At 46.6% G+C, this 19,450-nt stretch overlaps 1 protein-coding gene across 5 annotated transcripts in view; it reads left to right on the top strand.

Moving 5' to 3' along the window:
- ADGRL1 (adhesion G protein-coupled receptor L1) overlaps window positions 1-19,450 on the top strand; it is a 184,042-nt gene that overhangs the window by 38,295 nt on the left and 126,297 nt on the right. Inside the window, exon 1 of one of the 5 annotated variants that reach the window (XM_053299298.1) lies at window positions 19,225-19,410. The exons of the other annotated variants lie outside the window; for them this stretch is intronic. The gene's annotated coding sequence lies outside the window, so the exon portion shown is untranslated. Of the gene's footprint in view, window positions 1-19,224; window positions 19,411-19,450 lie in introns of those variants that run through there. 5 annotated transcript variants of the gene reach the window in all.

Raw genomic sequence — 19,450 nt, forward strand, 5'->3', positions numbered from 1 at the left:
TTGACAAATAGGTCGTGGAGAGGGGATGGTGGTGAAGGGAGTCACTGCAGATGCAAGTAAGATGAGTTCAGCGGAAGGCATTGCTGGAGCAGTGGGTCTTGGAGGGTTTATACAGTTATGAGTATAGAAAGGAAGGAGGAGGTGGTAGGCATCTCATGATGTGAGGACAGACAAAAGCAAACACTTCTTCAGTCTTCACATAGTGTAAGACTAGCTTACAGTATTCACAACCACAAGATGTATGGTGGCCACTAGCTTAAATGTTTTATATAGAAACAATTAGACAAATTAATGGTGGATTGGTCAATCAACAGCTATTAACTGTGCTAGGGGTTCCCAAGATTGGTCCCTAGATGTTGATGGACGAGAACTCCCATCATCCCCAGTCACAGAGTGACCAAAGAGGATGATGAGAGATGTAGTCCAACAACATCTAGAGGTCCAAGGTTGGGAATATGGGAGCTCTGATATTTAAATTGAGCTTCCCTGTTTCAAGGAGTTTAGGTTTGAGCACCAGATGCTGGGAACAAACCGCCTTGCATAACAGGAGAGCCATCATCTTCATGGTATGCTTATGAGCCGTCAAAGGCATATGGCTGACTGCTGTTGGGAACAAAATGCCCAGCTAGATGGGAGGAGAGCTGGTCTTGTGGTAGTGACCATGCATTGTCCCTTCTGCCAAGCAGGGTCCACCTGCTTTTGCATTTGAATGGGAGACTACATGTGTTAGCGCTGGAAGATATTCCCCTTAGGAGATGGAGCCACTCTGGGAAGAGCACCTGCATGCTTGCATGCAGAAGGTTCCAAGGTCCCTCCATGGCAGCATCTCGAAGACATGGCTCCTGCCTGCAATCGTGAAGGAGCGGCTGCCAGTCTGTGTAGACAATACTGAGCAGGATGGACCAGTGGCCTGACTCGGTATATAGCAGCTTCCTGGGTTCCTTGATCAGATCCAGCAAGGCAACTTTATATCCTTATGGAGCTGAGAGTGGGAGAAGGAGATAAAGGAGGCCGGGAACATCTGGGTTTATACAGAATGAATATGACTTAGGGGAGAGGAGATATAGGGAGGAGAGGCGAGCCCTCTTCATTTCAGGCGCTGTGTAACTGGGTATACTATATACAGTTACATCACCAAAAGGAATGTGTCAGCAAGCTGATGTGCTCTGTAGTCCCCTCCGGCTGTCCACAAGTACAGTGCCTCCCCGGCATCTCCAAGATAGGGCTGAGAGAGACTCTTGCCTGCACCCTTGGAGAAGCTGCTGCCAGTCTGTGAAGACAACACTGAGCTAGGTGGACCAATGGTCTGACTCAGTATATGGCAGCTTCCTATGTTCCTACAGATGCTGTTCACAGGGAGATCTCCTGTCTGTGGTTGGGGCGGAGAGTCAGGGGGCTGAAGCTGCGGAGTGAGTTGGTGTGGGGGGCGGGGCGGGGCGGGATTTGCCAGCACACTCCTATTGGCGTTATAACCGTGTAAAGTGTACGTTGTCCCATAACACCTGGAGAGGGCTTTGGAGAGCTTTAAATGTAAGGATTAGAGTGGAAAGTCATGTGCGGAGAGTGACAGAGTCTATGAAAAAGACTTATGAGGAGGTGTGACATAGAGCAAGAGGCTTCAGCCTCACTCTCAGGCTTCACCTACCCCTCCCGGCCCAGTGTTGTCCGGGGCTTCCTCTCACTTTTCTCTGAGGCCCACGCAAGAGCCGACCTGGCCTCCCACCTAGTCACATCCTGCCCGTGTCCTTCAGTCTCTCTACCCGCAGCGTTTCTGCCATCTTAGCTCTTCGCTCCAGTGCAGCTTTACCGACACTCCTAAACCCTGACCTGCTAGAGCCATTTTAAGTCTGAGGTTAATTGATTTGAGACCACCCCTCTCCTTTGTCCTTTATTTACTACCTAAAATCTCATTAAAAAGAAGCACAATGGAAATGGGAAAGAAAAACTCAAGGGGCAAAGCGACGACAACAAGCATTATGAAGCTGTGGATTAAAAGGAACACAGAAAACCATTTTCTAATTCTTGTGTAGCAATGCAGAGCTACAAAGCTCCTAGCTAGGAGGGGAAGCCATCCCTGTGTGAGTCACTGTTGCAGTGATACCACAGCCTGAGTTTGTAGAGAGTCTGAGATAATGGCAACTCCAAACCTGGCCCACAGTTTGCAATTAAGTCCTCCGTTTTCCTTTCTGGATCTCAGCATGCATGACTTTCCCAAAGCAAGGGTCTGTCAGGAGGGGCCCTTCAAGTATCTCTCGGGAACCATGAGTCACTCTGCTCACAGGCATGTGGGCAAGATTGCTTGTTTCTCCTGGGCAAGCGTAATGAAGTCTCAGCTGTATGATGAAAGAAGGCACTCTCCCTCGAACTAGGAGGTCACGGCTTACAAAGGGTTAACTTCCACCCAGATCTAACAGCTTCAGGTTAATCATGCCACCCCAAATGCCTCTGGAAGAAGAGCTTCACACGGTCCCCAGAAGATGAGGAGCAGAGGGGGTGGCAAACCAAATTCCAGAGCCTGGACGCAGTGACCAAAAAGACCATGCGTCCCCCACCTACTCACCCATCTCCCAGATGGTGAGGGAATGCCGCAGGGCCTGATTAGAAGACTAGGCAGGCTCATATGGGACATCCTAGGCTGTTTAGGCCTTTAAAGGTTAAAAGCACCTGAATTGGGAGCTAGCGCTGGGCAGAAGGGGCCCGTGCCCCAAATGTTTGGCTGGCTGCCTGCTCTCACGCCCCACACACCTTTGGACAAAGCAGGAGACTTTGGTGAGGTGGCTTGCTCCAGGTTCCATCCTAGCAGGAGCTCCTCGTCACTGCCTTCTCTGCTTTACCTCCCCACTTGAGGGCTTGCTCCCCATTTCCTCTTTCACTCTCTGTCCCTTCCCTTTCCATTAGCACAGAGGGCCCTCAGCCTCATGCCTGGCAGCAGCCCAACTGTGGAGCTTAGTGGAGGAGGTGGTAGCAGCAGCCCAGGAGAAGGAGGTGGGTACTCTCTTATTAAAGTAACTGTGCAGGGTCAAAACTGCTTCCCCAGCCCCCAAATTTCATGCATTGGTAAGGCCACTGCAAGATGTGATAGCAAAGGGATGGGGAATTTGAAAATAAAGCAAGCACTGTGGTCTAGGGGCCCAATCCCAATAAGACTCTAGCAGCAGCCCTGGCCAAAACCCACAAGATATAACACAGGTGATTCATGGCGTCAAAAAAATGGAAAAGAATCTTGGATTCCTTTAGGGAGTATGAAAAGGTTTAATTATCAAAATTGCAGGGGGAGGGGGTCCTTTGGGCCTGGGCCCCAGATCTTTTAAGTACCTGGCAGTGCCTCTGGGAGCCAGTGAAAGAGTATAAGAGTTAAATGCTCCTTATGATGAGTTCCCATTAAGAGTCTAACAGCTGTATTTTGTATCAATTGCAGTTTCTAAACACTGCAAAGGCAGCCACATGCGTCACCCAGATCCAGAGGTCTCTCCAGCTTCCTAGATCACAACACTGGACTCTATTCTATTGCCTCGTCCACAGTAGCTTGAGAGAGCTGGAAATGCCAGTTGCCTTGCAAAACAGAATAGAGGGCACCCCATACGGACTGAGAAGCTTACCTTTTTCTGCTGCAGGAACACAGACAGGGATCAGCCCTGCTTTCTTGGGGAGCCTGATCTGCGGGCAAGTGATAGCAGGTGTTTCTTTGCATGTTCCCCAGTGTGACCAGTGACAAGGCTCTGGCTTAGTAGTAGCCCCCTCTCTAGCCCTCTAATGTCTAATGTCTAGCCCTAGACATTATTTTGTATATGTTTGTGTGTGAATGTACCTGGGTTCATTTAAAGAGTAGACCTGTGTACAGGCCCTTTAAATGGATGGTACAGATAGAAAGTGTGCTGATGTATGTTCAACATAGTGTGTGAGGAGGAGGAGGGGGAGGAGGGGGAGGAGGAGGAGGAGGAGTGGTGCAGTGGTGGTAGGGCCTCTACTCTACTGCTGCCAATGTGGAGGATGTTAGCAGTAGCTACCCACCCACTTCTGAAGCAGTTGGTGAGGCAGGTGGCTGGAGGTGGTGGGCCAGCCAGCAGCAGATAATCCTCTGCTGCCTCTACCAATTTGCTGCCTGAGGCAGCCACTTCAGTGCACCTCATTGTCCACCTATCCCTATCCACCCTCAGCACAGTACCTCCAGTGACTGTTGCTTGTGTCTATCTTGTGTTTCTTTTTAGATTGTGAGCCCTTTGGGGACAGGGAGCCATCTTATTTATTTATTATTTCTCTGTGTAAACTGCCCTGAGCCATTTTTGGAAGGGCGGGATAGAAATCGAATGAATGAATGAATGAATGAGCTGTTCTTGTCCTCTGATTCAGTCCTTGGATGATTTTTACACACTAATCGGCTAATCAGCATTTACACTGTCATGTCCCTCAGAATAGCTGTTCCCCCCGAACCACAAATTTAACTTCAGGCAAATGAGGACGGCTAATTAAGACAGACATGGCATCTACAACTGAGAGGAAGTCTGCGATACCTCTCTTCTTCTTTAAGATGTTGTGGCTCTTCAGTGACAACGTCCACTTTCGTCAAGACTATATAAGGTCGTTCACACGGCCAGCCCTACCCAGGCTAGAACTGCCCTGCCTGGGTTGGGCAGGTTGTGAGAACCAATGGGATCAGTCCTGATCCTGACATTCCTCTGCTTGGGTTTTGTGCCCAGGGTAAAAAAAGAGGTCAGAGGGCACGCGCGCAGCCTCCAACCTCACCACCCAGTCATGTGGGAGAGCAGGCTGCTGGCAGCTCCCTTTGGGCTGCTGGCAGCCAGAAACTATAGAGCCAGGGGCAAGGAGCATCCTGGCAGCAGACATTCTCCCAATGCATCGTGCTGCTCACACGGTGCATTGTGGGATTCCTGGCAGCCCTCCCCCAAGCTCCAGATTGCTGCACTGCAGGCGGCATACGTGATCATGTGGACACATGGCATGGTGAAGCCCAGAGGGAGGCCTGCCTGTGTGGGGAAAGGGTAGGTACAATCCTGCCCTTCCAAGCCCCTGCCTTTGTTCTTTCTATCTGTCTGTCTGTCTATCTATCTATCTATCTATCTATCTATCTATCTATCTATCAATCATATTTTTATCCCACCTGACATGTATATTTCTAGGCAGTGCACAAAATTTAAAATAATTAAGTCACACATTAAAATACATGACAATAAAAACAACAGAGTAAAATTATTAAAGCAAGTTTTTAAAATTATTAAAATTAATTCTCATTAAAAGCCTGAGAGAACAGGAGGGTCTTGAGGTTCTTCCTGAGAACAAACAGAGAAGGAGATGCTCTTATTTCATCAGGAAGCTTATTCCAAAGCCCCGGGGCAGCCACAGAAAAAGCCTGGTCCTGGGTCGCCACCAAACAAGCCAGTGGCAACCATAACCGGACCTCTCCTGAAGATTGTAGCAGGCGGCAGGGATTATGACAAAGGAGGTGCTCTCTCAAATAGCCTGGACCCAAGCCATTAAGGGCTTTATAGGTAATAATCAGCACTTTGTATTTCACCCAGAAACATATTGGCAGTCAGTGCAGTTCTTTTAGAACCGGAGTTATGTGGTCCCTTCGTGTTGTTCCAGAGACCAATTTGGCTGCTGCATTCTGTACCAATTGTAGTTTCCGGACTATGTACAAAGGCAGCCCCACATAGAGCGCATTACAGTAGTCAAACCTGGAGGTTACCAGCATATGTACCATTGTTTTAAGGTCATTTACCTCTACAAATGGACATAGCTTATGTACCAACCAAAGCTGATAAAAAGCACTCCTGACCACCGCCTCCACCTGAGAAAGCAGGGAGAGCTTTGGGTCCAGGAGCACTCCCAAGCTATGTACCTGATCTTTCAGGGGCAGTGTAACCCCATCCAGAACAGGCAGCTCTAAACCATCTCTCGGGTCCTGCCCCCACCCCACCCCACCCCACCCCACCCCCACTCCCATCCCGGTCAGTACCTCCATCTTATTTAGCAGTTGTATGAACGACCTTTATGTTTCTTTAGGACATTGAGCGAAGTTGTCCATCTTATGTTGGTTTAGATAAGAGCTTCTGATTAGCCAAAGGTAAAATTCAAGAATAATCTTGAACAAGGACAGTATTCGTTTAAGGAAAAGAAAACAGAATCAGATATATATGAGAATAAATTAAATTAAACATGTTTCTGCCCAGCATCTATCCCCTAAGCTGTTGCTGCCAGCAAGAAAGCGCCCCTATAACCTTCATTTATGGGAAGAAGCCCATAGCCTGTAATCATTCTTATTAGTATCCCACTCTTCCTTCAAGGGCATCTCAGATTAAGAATGCCTGTTTGTTCCAGCGTTCATATAAGCATATAAGCTGAAGTAAGTGTCCCCTTTGGGAGATGGACAGAAAGTTGCTATCTAGCAGGATCAATAATTCCATTCGATTAAACACAAACTGTGATCCCTTGAGCCCTAGGGACCAAATTGGGAGCCACGTTGTGATGTGCCTACACATAATATGTAACAGAATTACAACCTTTGTTGTAAACCATCCAGAGACGCGAGTTTTGGGCGGTATAGAAGTGTGTTAAATAAAAATAAATAAATAAACAAGCCTGGAAGAAGTTTGTTAAACATCCACAAAATAAGCCCTACCCACTAAGTTAGCAAATGCGGCTTGACCCTCGGGATTGGCCAAACTCACGCAAGAACCTTTCTGGTTATTGTATAGAGATATTCCCAGCAGGAGCTTTCCTGTTCTGACTCCCTGCCATCTTGGTGCACAATGTACAGTGTTCTGCTATCCTCTTTTTCCACACTTGCCCATTTTGGACTTCAGCTTTTCTACCTTGCAGGTGCCAATTGTACATTATGGCTGCGTATGTGTCAAGTCCATAAAGATGGAAGCAGAGCAAGTAGTGTTTCGGAACCATAAAAACTATTGAGGTTCACATGACCTTCTCCTGGGCCGGGGAAAGGCAGGAGAGCACCTGCCTTCCACACAGACAATCTAGCGGCAATCATAGCTGTGCTGCTCATGTCACCTTTGGCCCTGCCGCAAGCTGTGTGTCAATCCGGAGGCCGGGAAAATGTGTCATCATGGGTGCGCCTGAATCAATGTCTGCTTCACATGGTTGTGTTGATCCTCCATTGTATAATCCTAGTATCTGTGTGTTCATGTGTGTATGTACTATAGTCTTTTTTTGGCAAGCTGATTGTTTTTCAGTTGTTGACTGTTCATACTTGGTATCTTGCATTCTTTGCCATCAGATGAAATGGACTTCTCGTGAATGGCTCTTCTTTTATTGCAACTAGCTTCTTTAGACCATATAGACAAACAGCAACAACTGGAGAAGCCCATACATTCGTTCTTATTTTCTTCCTTGATCCTTCTCCTGTCCTGTAGAGATGCATGTAGTATCTACTTTGTAATTCTCACCGATTCAAAATTTCCCAGTGTACAATGCTGACAGCATTAAAATGCTGACCTTTACTCTTATTTCTGACCAGATTAATACATTCACTTATGAGTTGGCAATCCTTCTCTGGAGCTTGGCCACACATCCTGCTTTCTGGGATTACATCTTTCCCACTCATCTATCTTTTTATTTTTATGCCCCTTGCATGCGTAGTTTGTTCCTGGGCTACCATAATGAAGCTGTTATTTATTCTTGAATCAGAATCAGAACATTTTGATAGCTGTATTTGCACAGTATATGCCAAACCTGTGTTTGCGGCTTGGCATACATTGTGCAATCAAAATGCCATCAAAATGAGATGTGAACAAGACCAAAGAGCACAGTTGCACTCCCATTCTTGGCCATTGCCCTCAGCTGGGATTTAGTGCCAGCAAGAGGCTAATTTCATCTCAAATCCACCAGTCCAGTGTGTTCTGCTGATGTCCAAGGTGCTTATTCACAAGAACCATTAAAATGATGTTAACAGCTGGAAGTCTAACATCCATTTTTACCACAACTGAGATAATTAAAATGAGGAAGGAACAGGAGTATGGGCTCCCCTTTCAAAAGGGGGACCCCCTTTGTTGTACTTCTTGTTCATGTGAACATTAATTACATAGCAGGGCCCATTCTTCCCTTACTCTTTGCTCTGGAAGAACAGAGCCAAGGAGAAATCTGGGATCCCACAGGTCCTAGGGCATGATCTGAGGGTGTATGATGCAACCACTTTGCTGAAGGTTGGTCAGTATCTGGATGGATGAACAGCTTCGGAACCTCAGGAATACCATCTTGAGTTGTGTGATGGAGGAAATGTGGGATATAATCGTAATCTTCTTTATATATATTTCTCCAAGGCATAGTAAGTAAAGTGTGCCGTCAAGTCGATTTCGACTCCTGGAGCCCACAGAGCCCTGTGGTTTTCTTTAGTAGAATACAGGAGGGGTTACCATTGCCTCCTCCCGCACAGTGTGAGATGGTGCCTTTCAGCATCTTCCTATATTGCTGCTGCCCGATTTGAACCGGCAATCTTCTGCCTGTTAGACAAGCATTTCCCCGTTGTGCTACTTACCCGTCGCTAATCCCATGTGTGGCAGCTCTTGCGAGAGTTTGCGAGCAGCTGCCTGGATAGCAATGGGGATGGGGTGAGAAAATGGTGGCGGCGGCAGCAGCGGTGGCCAGTGGGTGGGTGGGAGGCTGAGTACCGGCCAGTGAGGGAAATCGCTGCTGGCGGGCAGGAAGGGAAAGTGCCGCTGGGAAAATGGACTGGGGGGGGGGAGGAGAATGGACTGGAGCTGAAGGGAGGGGGGAATGAAGATGGGGAGGAGAGACAGAGAGAACTAGGGGCACAGATGCGCTGCGCTGGATCAGCTAGTAAATAAATCATCACCTGGCTCCACTGCATTCTGTCCTCCTTAGGAAAAAAAGGCCACACTGTTGGGCTCTTAAAACATGTGTGAATAGTACAGAAGTAAGGCATGCATGCTCTTTGAAATGACTCTTTTGAAAAGATCTAATGCCATTCACATGCATGCATCCACAGGAAGAAAAGGCTACTCAGTGGTATCTCACGTGATACCAAAAGTTTCAGCAGCATCTCTTGGCTTCTAAGTCCAAAAATCATTGGGCATCGGGCAATCCAGTAGCAGAGACTTAGCTTTGCTTGACCTTGTTTTAGCATGTCCTTCTCAGACCAAAAATCTAAGTGGTGCCTAGGCTGTGATCACAAATGACTTTGTGTCATGTGCCTCTGCTACGGTGAGCAGACTGCTGACTCGCAAGTCCCCCATACAATCTACAAAGCTTTTTTTTTAATTCCAGTTTGTTCAAAGGTATACAGCCAGACTGGTGCTCTGAAAAATGAAGTACACTCGTTAAGCAGACTAGTGAAAATCTGCAAATGATTTTGAAAAGAAAAAGCTCTAAAAACTGTGGGACCTGGATAATTTTTTAGTTTAGTCTTGAGAATAAGCAGCTCTTTAACCCCAGCATACCAGAACAGGATCAGCTTGACTATTAATATATAAAGACTCTACTAGAATCAACCAGGTCAATGCCCATTATCCATATTTCCTAGGATGTCACACTTGTGTGACTTTGCTTCCCAGTACTTCGGTCATTGCAAGTAAGATCCTGAAGGCCTGGCTGGAATCTTGAGTCAGGAACAACATCCAGGTATTGCCTACCTTTTAGAAATTCTTGATCTGCGGCCGGCATCAGCCATAGCCTCTCTGTAAAATCTGTGAGCTAAAAAAAACCTCCTCTCTACAAGACATTTCTACCTGTTTGAAACAAAAACTGGAATAGCAGACATGTGGGGCACAACAGGTATCCATCCTTGATGGGGCTGCTTGGTGAATATTTGCTCATTCTCTCTCCCTCCCCCACCCCCTACTTCTTGGTATTAGTGTGAATAAATATTGGAATGATGGCAGGACTGCCGCCGTATCAAAATGTTATTGAGTTATATGGGCAGACTGGATGAGTCTCTTATTACAGAGGAGCAGTCTAAGCTCAAGAGGAAACTGACCTCTAATTAGAATTTTTCAAGAGATGGTGTACTCTAAAACAAGTCTTTGTAGTGCATTCCTTGATGATCTTGGGAGCCACCAAGGACCATTCAAGAAGGTACCAGATGATGCTCACGTTGGCAAAAGATCTAATCAGCTGGCCAAAGAGATGACCTTCACTCCATTTAATTTCCCAAAGGAACCTGCTTTCACAGGGTCTATGTCCTGATTCCAAGAGGAATCAGCAGTGTGCATGTGAGAGATAGAAGCAGTCTCCAGGGATGGAATAATTCATGCTGACAAATCGTGAGCGGGAGGATAAATCATCACGCTTCAGGGCATGGATGGTAATTGGCGGTCAAAGGCCCTCCACCCCCTACAAAAACTCATGCTCAGACCAATTAGGGCGACTTCATACTTTAGGTTTTTTGTTTGTTTGTTTATTTGTTTGTTTGTATGTTTTACACATAGATAACCTTGCTATAGGAAAAAAGGGTATATGTACTGATATACTCCATTGGACATGAGTCACATAAGTGTCAGTGGCTGACATGTTGCACAGAATACCACATGCAGGAAAGTTATGCTAGTGGAAAGCTGTTGCACTAGAGCTAGCATGGTGTAGTGGTTAGAGTGCTGGACTAGGACTGGGGAGACCCGAGTTCAAATCCCCATTCAGCCATGAAACTAGCTGGGTGACTCTGGGCCAGTCACTTCTCTCTCAGCCTAACCTACTTCACAGGGTTGTTGTGAAAGAGAAACTCAAGTATGTAGTGCACCGCTCTGGGCTCCTTGGAGGAAGAGCGGGATATAAATGTAATAATAATAATAATAATAATAATAATAATGCTACATCTGGAGCTTGTATTCTAGACTAGTGTTGTGCAACTACAGCACACTTCATTTACATCAATGGGAACTTTGCTCAGTAGCACTCTTGTGCAAATCCCATTTCTTAGCACAGCTGCAACATTCTCTTGCACTAGCACAAGGATGCTTGTTCCACATGTGGTGCTCTGTGTAATCTTGGCCACTGTTGCTATGATTATGTATCTTTGGAAGCCATTTGAGTTCCAAATATGTGTAAGTGTGGCAAAACAGAAATATGCTTGATTTCATATTATTATATTATATATTATATTATATTTTTTATTTTATTTTATTAACATTTATATCCCACTCTTCCTCCAAGGACCCCAGAGCGGTGTACATAGTTATATTTATCCTCACAATAACCCTGTGAGGTAGGCTAGGCTGAGAGATACATGACTGGCCCAGAATCACCCAGGGAGCTTCATGGCTGGATGGGGATTTGAACTCAGGTCTTCCTGGTCCTAGTCCAGCACTGCAACTACTACACCATGCTGGCTCTCATGGTGAGACTGTGTACTAAGGTTATTGCCATGCGGGGGAAGAAGTCTTGTGTGAAGTCAATCTTAGTCTTTGTGGTGCTACATCAGTGTTTGTTTTCTTACTGCCTTAGCCTTTCTGGAATTCTTTTGTTTGTGTATTTAGTTCTGTACTATGATGCTTACAGTTGGGGTCAGTGTTCCCTATAACAGGGATTTCCAGATGTTGTTAACTACAACTCCCATAATCCCCAGCCAAAGGCCATTTGAGCTGGGGATAATGGGAGCAATAGTCAACAACATCTAGGAATCCCTGTTAAAGGGAACACTGGCTGGGCTAGGCCTTTTTTCCCCTTATAGGAAATCCTTTGGTCCTACATAAACCCAGAAGCTATTCTCACAAGCAGCAAAAACTGGGCTAGGGAAGACCAGCTTGGTTTTTGCTGCGTATGAGAACTGCCAGGAGCCGCGTGGCTCCTAGCCGCGGCAAGCCTTCTTAAGTAGCCCACTGCTTAACTCAGGTTTTGGGCACAAACACGCCCCCCAAACGGGCTAAGTGATGGTGTGTCTCCTGCGGCTGCTTGCAGCTGCGGTGGACACACTTGGCAGGGGGTGGGGTGGGTGGGTAGGGTGCTCCCAGTAATGCCCCATGTGGCAGTGCTTCCTTGTGCCGGACCCCTGGAGCGCCTGAGCAAGGTGCTGGAGTGCCGCAGGGAAGCAGCTGTTCGTCTGGGCGGGCAATCCACCCGCCCAGAGACTTCTCTGTGATCGTCTGTGGGGAGATAAGTGCTTTCGGGCTTCCTCCCCACAAAAGAGGGTAGCTCTTCTCACCAATTGTAAGGAGGGCTTCCCAGTTTCCTTTACAGAGTCTTGGATGGGGAAAGGCTTCTGCCTGAGATCTTGGAGAACTTGAAGAGATCTTGGAGGTCTTGGAGAACTTGAAGGCTTCTGCCTGAGAACTTGGAGAACAATCCGAGTAGTCACCAGCCACCTGGATAGATGGGCCAGTGGTCTGAATCAGTATAAGGCAGCTTCATAGGTTCACCAGATTTGCTTGGGAACGAAAAAGGGATTCTTTTAGTAAAGAAAGGAAAGGAAGTCTTGACCCTTCACAGGGGTCTTCCACCACAATATGTTGGTGATTGCCTAAATGTAGGATTGGGGAACTAAGAATTAAGGCAGGAACTTAATTAAATTGTGGAGTGTTATTTTTTATTTGGAAAAGAGCTTTTTGCTTTTTCTCTTGCTTCAGCTTACTTCTTGGGCTGGGTCAGACACAATGGGAAACCATGGATTTCTGCTACCTGAATGAGCTCTGGAGAACTGCAGGCTCCCTCTTCCTCCCTCTGCTTATCTCCTCTGCTTGCGTGGCTGGAAATCCTGGCTAGTTTGAATCATGGCTCATTGGCTTGCACAGAACTGTGGTTTAACTGGTTAAGAAGCCAGGATGTAACACCAGAGTTTGAGTTGCTTTCATATCCTGCGCCTAAAAGTAAATCACAGTTACTGGTTAACTATGAAACCATGGCTTAAACAAGTCAAGATATTGACATCTCAGCTCTGTGAAAAAGGCAAGGAGGTAAGAGGAAGAAGGAGCTAACAAGCCCTTAGCTCTCCAGGGAGTTATTTGCAGATGGCTTCATGCTGCGGGGTAAATGTTGAGTGAAGCCGCTTCAAATCACACTCACGTCATTGAGGGAAGCAGCCCCTCCCTTCTGCTCTCCAGTTTTGTTTTGATGCAAGTTCACATGGCACGCCTCTGTGTTTTCCTTCTAGCTAATGGGGGGGGAGCTTTCTAAAGAGCTATATCTGCATTTCTAAAGAGAGTATCCCTCTTGTCATGCTAATGATTCTACAGCAGTGCCTCTCCCTATTTGCTCCAGTGTTTTCAGAAAAAGTAGCTTAAAACCAGCACTTTAAAAACCTGAAAATACACTGAAATAAGCTAGAATATGCAAGACAAAGCCCGATTTGTGTGTGGAGTGGGTCCAAGGATCTTGAAGGGACTTCTGGGTAAGTTTGGCTGGTGTGTGAACGCACACACTCTTTTTCTGAAAAACATTCGAGGTAACAGCCCTGTCTGTAAAGCCTCCTGGGCTTGATCACATAGCAGGAAACCCTGGTTTCCCATTACACCTGAACTAGCCCCATGTTATCTTTTGTAAACTCCATGTCTTTTTCAGATAATTGTGTTCCAAATGCTGTGTCTGGAGTGAGAAGGTAAGGTATTAACATGTTGCATCCTCCAAATGAATGAATGAATCTTCAGCTAATTTGGAAGGCGTTCAGTGTTCAAGGTGCATCCCTAGCTTGGTTGGGTCAAACTAAAGCAAGTCTAGTGACGGCAGAAGAGAAGCCTGATCTTTGGAATGGCTGGATCAGAGTCCTGACAGCCAGGTTTAATCACTCTGGTTTCAAAGGCCAAGGGAACCTCTTTGGGTTCTGAGGCCTCAAGTAAAGATCACAAGACTGATGCTGACCTTTGATTGTCAGAGTGAGACCTACACCAGGGCTTCCCAACCATGGATCCCCAGATGTTGTTGGGCTACAGTTCCCATCATCTCTGCTCACGATGGCCTTGGCCCTTGTGATTGGGGGTGCGGGGAGCTGTAGTCCCACCAGAACTGGCAGACCCTGATTGGCGCACACAGTACCATCCAAGAAACATCACAGGGCAATAGGGAGTTGCCAGATGTCCGTTTTCCCAGTAATGGTAACATAACCCCACACGTTAAGACAGGAACTATATTCATAGAAGCCGTGCTCATGATTGTAAGCCTTGGAGCTACAGTGGCTGGTGCTTGTGTGGTGACTGCTGCTCCTCTGTGCTGGTTTCCCTGCTGTGTGTGAATCAGCAGCAACCGTCTCCATTGAATTTATTTATTTATTTATTTATTTGATTGATTTTTATACCGCCCTTCCGAAATGGCTCAGGGCGGTTTGCAATTAAAAACAGAAATCATTAAAAACAATTAAAACAGAAATACAAATATGAACACCAATTTAAAAACATCTTAAAAAACAATTAAACTATCAGAACAATTAAAACCCTGAAAATCAGGTTAACATTAAAACAATTAAAACCAATTAAAAACCCTGAAAGGCCAGGCCAAACAGATGGGTTTTAAGGGCTCTCTTGAAGGTCAGTAAGGAATTAAGATTACGAGTTTCTGCTGGGAGTGCATTCCACAGCCCAGGAGCAGCTACAGAGAAGGCCCGCCTCTGAGTCGCCACCAAATGAACCGGTGGTAACTGGAGACAGACCTCCTCAGATGACCTTAACGTGCGGTGCGGATCATGTAAAAGAAGGCACTCTCTAAGATATCTCGGACCCAAGCCGTTCAGGGCTTTAAAGGTAATAACCAGCACTTTGTATTTTGCCTGGAAACATATTGGCAGCCAGTGTAACTGTTTCAAAACAGGCATCATATGGTCTCTCCGAGTTGCCCCAGAGACTAATCTGGTTGCCCCTGCTAACTGGGCAAAGAGGCACCTTTTACCGTGGTGATTCTCTTTATTTAGCAGGGGGAGAGTAACTGGCCCTATCCACCCCCAGCACAGTACTTCCAGTGACTGTTGCTGGTGTGTGTCTTATGTTTCTTTTTAGAATGTGAGCCCTTTGGGGACAGGGAGCCATCTTATTTGTTATTTCTCTGTGTAAACCGCCCTGAGCCATTTTTGGAAGGGCGGTATAGAAACCGAATTATTATTATTATTATTATTATTATTATTATTATTATTATTATTATTATTATTCTGAAGTTTCCGGACTACGTACAAAGACAGCCCCACGTAGAGCGCATTGCAATAGTCAAGCCGGGAGGTTACCAGCTGATGCACCACTGTTTTGAAGTCATCCTCTTCAAGGAATGGACGCAGCTGTCGAATCAGCCGAAGCTGATAGAAAGCACTCCTGGCCATGGCCTCCACCTGAGATACCAGGGTGAGGCCTGGGTCCAGGAGTACTCCCAAGCTGCGCACCTGCTCCTTCTGCGGGAGTGTAACCGCATCCAGCACAGGAAGATCTAACTCACCCTCCAGAGTCTGAGCCCCCACAATGAGCACCTCCGTCTTGCTTGGATTCAGCTTCAATTTGTTATCCCTCATCCAGCCCATTACTGCCTGTAGGCAGGCATTTAGAGGATGAGTGCCATTTCCTGATGATGAAGATGAAAAGGAGATTTGGGTGTCATCAGCATACTGATAACACTCAGCACCAAACCTCCTGATGACCTCACCCAGCGGTTTCATGTAGATGTTAAAAAGCATTGGTGACAGAATGGAGCCCTGGGGGACTCCATATAACAGCTCCTGTTTTGAGGAGCAACTGTCACCAAGCTCCACCATCTGGAATCTACCTGAGAGATAGGAACGGAACCACTGCAAAGCAGTGCCCCCTATCCCCAACTCCCCCAGGCGATCCAGAAGGATACCATGGTCGATGGTATCGAACGCCGCCGAGAGATCCAGAAGAACCAGCAGAGTCACACTCCCTCTGTCGATTCTCTGGTAAAGATCATCCATCAGGTCGATCAAGGCTGTCTCAACCCCATAGCCAGCTCTAAAGCCAGTTTGAAATGGGTCTAGATAATCAGTTTCCTCCAAGACTTCCTGGAGCTGGTCGGCCACCACCCTCTCAATCACCTTGCCCAACCAAGGGAGATTGGAGATTGGCCTATAACTGTCCATCGCTAAGGGGTCCAGGGAAAGGTTCTTTAAGAGTGGTCTAACCATTGCCTCCTTCAGACTAGGAGGCACCTTACCCTCCCCTCAGCAATGCATTTACGATATTAACTAGGCCACCTCCAACAATCTCCCTGCTAGATAGAAGCAGCCAAGTCTGGCAAGGATCCAGAGAACAGGTGGTAGGCTGCCCCGCCCCAAGCAGCTTGTCCACATCCTCAGGAGTCACAGATTGAAACTGATCCAATCTAATACTGCAAGAGGGATTGCTGGACACCTCCTCCATAGACCTTGCAGAAATAGTGGAGTCCAAGTCAGCCCGAATACAGGAGATCTTATTCACAGAGAACCCATTAAAGGCATCACAGCATTTGGCTTGCTTGTGTCCAGAATGTTAGTGTGCTGGTCCTTCACAGAAGCACCATATTTCCTAGAGCAATCTAATGGCTAGAAGTGTCCTTACAGACAGGCCCATGGTCCTTCTGCTAATCAGAAGCCAGCTATCACAATTGGGATATCTTGGATAGTAGCTGATAACATTGATCTTCACAGCCTCCTGTAGCAGTGAATTCCATGTGCATTAGGGAAAAGAAAACCCGTTCCTGTTGGTTCCAAGTCTGTTGCCTATTGGGCTAGTTCTCATTCTTCTGTTATGAGGAGGGTAGCTAGCAGATCTATATTCTTTTTATCTACCTGGTAGAGTGACTTCTAGGTTCTGGTGGTTTTGGATTCCATGTGTCCTCCACACAGCCCAGAACTTAGTTCAAAAATTGGTTTCTAGAGAATATGAGCTGCCTCTTTAAAACAGTTCACAAGTTTTTAGCCTTGGAGTGATGGAGACAAGTACGAATGTTCAAGCAATATTTCTGAAAGCTCAGACCCCCAAAGAGAATCCAGCTCCAGTACTCACGGAGGGACTTTAGGTATAGTTTCCAGTCATAACATTCCTACATTTGCATAAAATGTACCATTGTTCCATCTAGCTCAGTACTGAGCCGGTTCTCAAGATCCAGCTATGTTAGTTATGCTACTGAATGTCAGGAGCAGGGGGTTCTGCACAGTGAAAAGAACCAGGAAGTGATTGTGTAGGAGAGGTCTATTGTGGTTTCTCCGGGGGCAGCCAACATCAACCACCCCACTTCAAATCTAAGATTGCTGATGTTGGTTGCCCATGCTGAGCAACCACGATGGACCCCTCCAACATGATTACTTCACGGTCCTTTTCACTGTGCTGATGACTGGTAATTAGGCATGTGCACACCTCCTTCCCCCTCTGCAACCTGACATCCCCACCCCCTGCAGGATTTAAAGGGAGTGCAGGTTGAGGAGAAGAGGCTGCTTGTTGACAGTCTCATGAACTCCGTCCACTTTCAAGACTTGAAAGGGTTGGATTGGGAGTTCTTGACCCAAATTATCAGAGGCATCTGGTGGGCCACTGTGTGAAACAGGATGCTTTACTAGATAGGCCTTGGGCCTGATTCAGCAGGGCTGGTCTTATGTAACCCTTACAAGCCTTTGCAAGCAAGTGGAGAGAGGAGGGAGCTTGTCAGCAAGGATGTGCACAAAATGGATTTTGAATTTTGTTTTGACCTCGAAACAAAACAGATGGCAGAAATGTTTCATGGGTCGACCCGGTTGTTTCATACTCAACTTTTTGAGTGTTTTGGCCATTGAGAACAGTGGGGAAACTCAAAACACCCCATTATCCCCGATAGGTAGCTCCTAGGAACATCAAAGTGAGTTGTGTGGTAGGGCATGATGGGTGCTACCTACTACCCAACCCACAAAAGAAATGGAAAGTAGGTGATTTTTAAACAATTTTTAAATCTTGTCCCCAAACCCCGTAGGATTGGAAGCCAGTGCCAGAAAACTAACCAGTAAGGGAAAACCATGCCTCCAAAATGGTGCCTGAAACATCAAAATGTTTCAAATCGAAAAGGGGTGGGTTTTTTCTGAGCTCGAAACAGGCCCTTTATTTCTAGGATGTTTTGCTTAGAGCTCAAAACACTCAATACAGCCCGTTTTGAGTTGCAATGTTCAACGTTGAAATGTTTTGCACATCCTTACTTCTACCCAAGACAACCATGGGGCTCTGTGGTCGCCAGGAGTCAACACCAATGCGACGGCATACTTTCCCTTTTTACTTACCAGCAGCCTCTTGTCTTTCTTGTCCTCCTTGCTCTGACTTCCAAAGGTTTACACGGACTGGATCTGATCCTTGCAAGTGCAGGGCAAGCAGAACGAGAGGTGATTGGCAGCAGCCTCCCTCTTCTTTGCCTCTTGCACTTGAAAGGGTCAAATCCGACTCTTGCAAATGCAAAGCGTTTCAATTCTGCAGAACTTTTCAGAAGTGCAGGTAGAGGAGGAGGGAAGAGCAGCCTCCCCTCCTCCTTGTCCCATGTTCCAAAGGCTTGCAGGAGTTGGATTGGGACTTCCTGATATGACACTGAGAGGCTTTGGATAGCAAAGTCCCCCCTGCCACTCTCTGCAACGTTTCACCTAGCAGAGGCAGCCATTGTATTTTTCGGTTCACTTCAAAACATAGAGGATGGGTAAGCTGGAGAGGTGGGAATTGACTTTCACCACTTTGTGCTTCTCTGACTTCCCCATCCCTCAGCCTGAAGAACAGGGAGATGTCCTTGGCTATAGGGGGTCCAGGGCAAGATTAATGAGTTAAGGAAGGCTTTGAGGCTAAAATGCCTTAACAAGGAGATTTTTCTTTGTAGGCTGATGTTGCATTTCACAAAACTTCTATGTAACTTGTTCTTTCCAAGTTACAATCAGTTGCACAAGACTCAGTTGGATGTCAGTGTGACTGAAGTGAGGCTTCAAGGCTAGTGTGCTACAGAACAGCAAATATTGACCCTGGTTGCCACAGTACAGTAAACATTGGTGCTAGACTTGACCCCAGCAAGCCTTTGAGGACACTGCTTTAACTTCATGACTGCTATCCTTGGACACAATTGCACTAGAATATATCATAGTATATTCAACTGCAAAAAGGGAACATGTGGTGGATATGAATGTACAGGTTGGATGAGTGACTAGATAGTGGGAAAGATTGTTTCAACTGGCTGAGGAGCCAGAGGCAGGATCCTACAGGCAAAAATAGTGCGAGTGGGGAAAGAAGGTGTGTCTCTTGAGTATGCTGATGTGCCATGAAAATAGGACTGTCAAGGCCTGACATGAGAGACTTTCCATCTGGCCTTGAGGGATGTCCCACCAAATGCCCATCAGTGTGCTGACCCAGTGATCAGCATCAGGAAGACGCCTTCCTTGCAGTTCAGCTATAAAAGAGCCGTACTCAAGGTGAGAGGCAGAGAAGTCTCCACCGACCTGCAACGGGGCCTGTGCATACAGCAACTTCTCCGCCCTGCCATGCCTATGCACCTAATTGACTTTGGGATACCCACCCCCATGTCAGCTTAGTAAGTATAATGGCGATTGGATGAGAATGGATGTATCTGC

The sequence above is a fragment of the Hemicordylus capensis genome, chromosome 2 (genome assembly GCF_027244095.1).
Source record: "Hemicordylus capensis ecotype Gifberg chromosome 2, rHemCap1.1.pri, whole genome shotgun sequence".
NCBI classification, from domain to species: Eukaryota; Metazoa; Chordata; class Lepidosauria; order Squamata; family Cordylidae; genus Hemicordylus; species Hemicordylus capensis.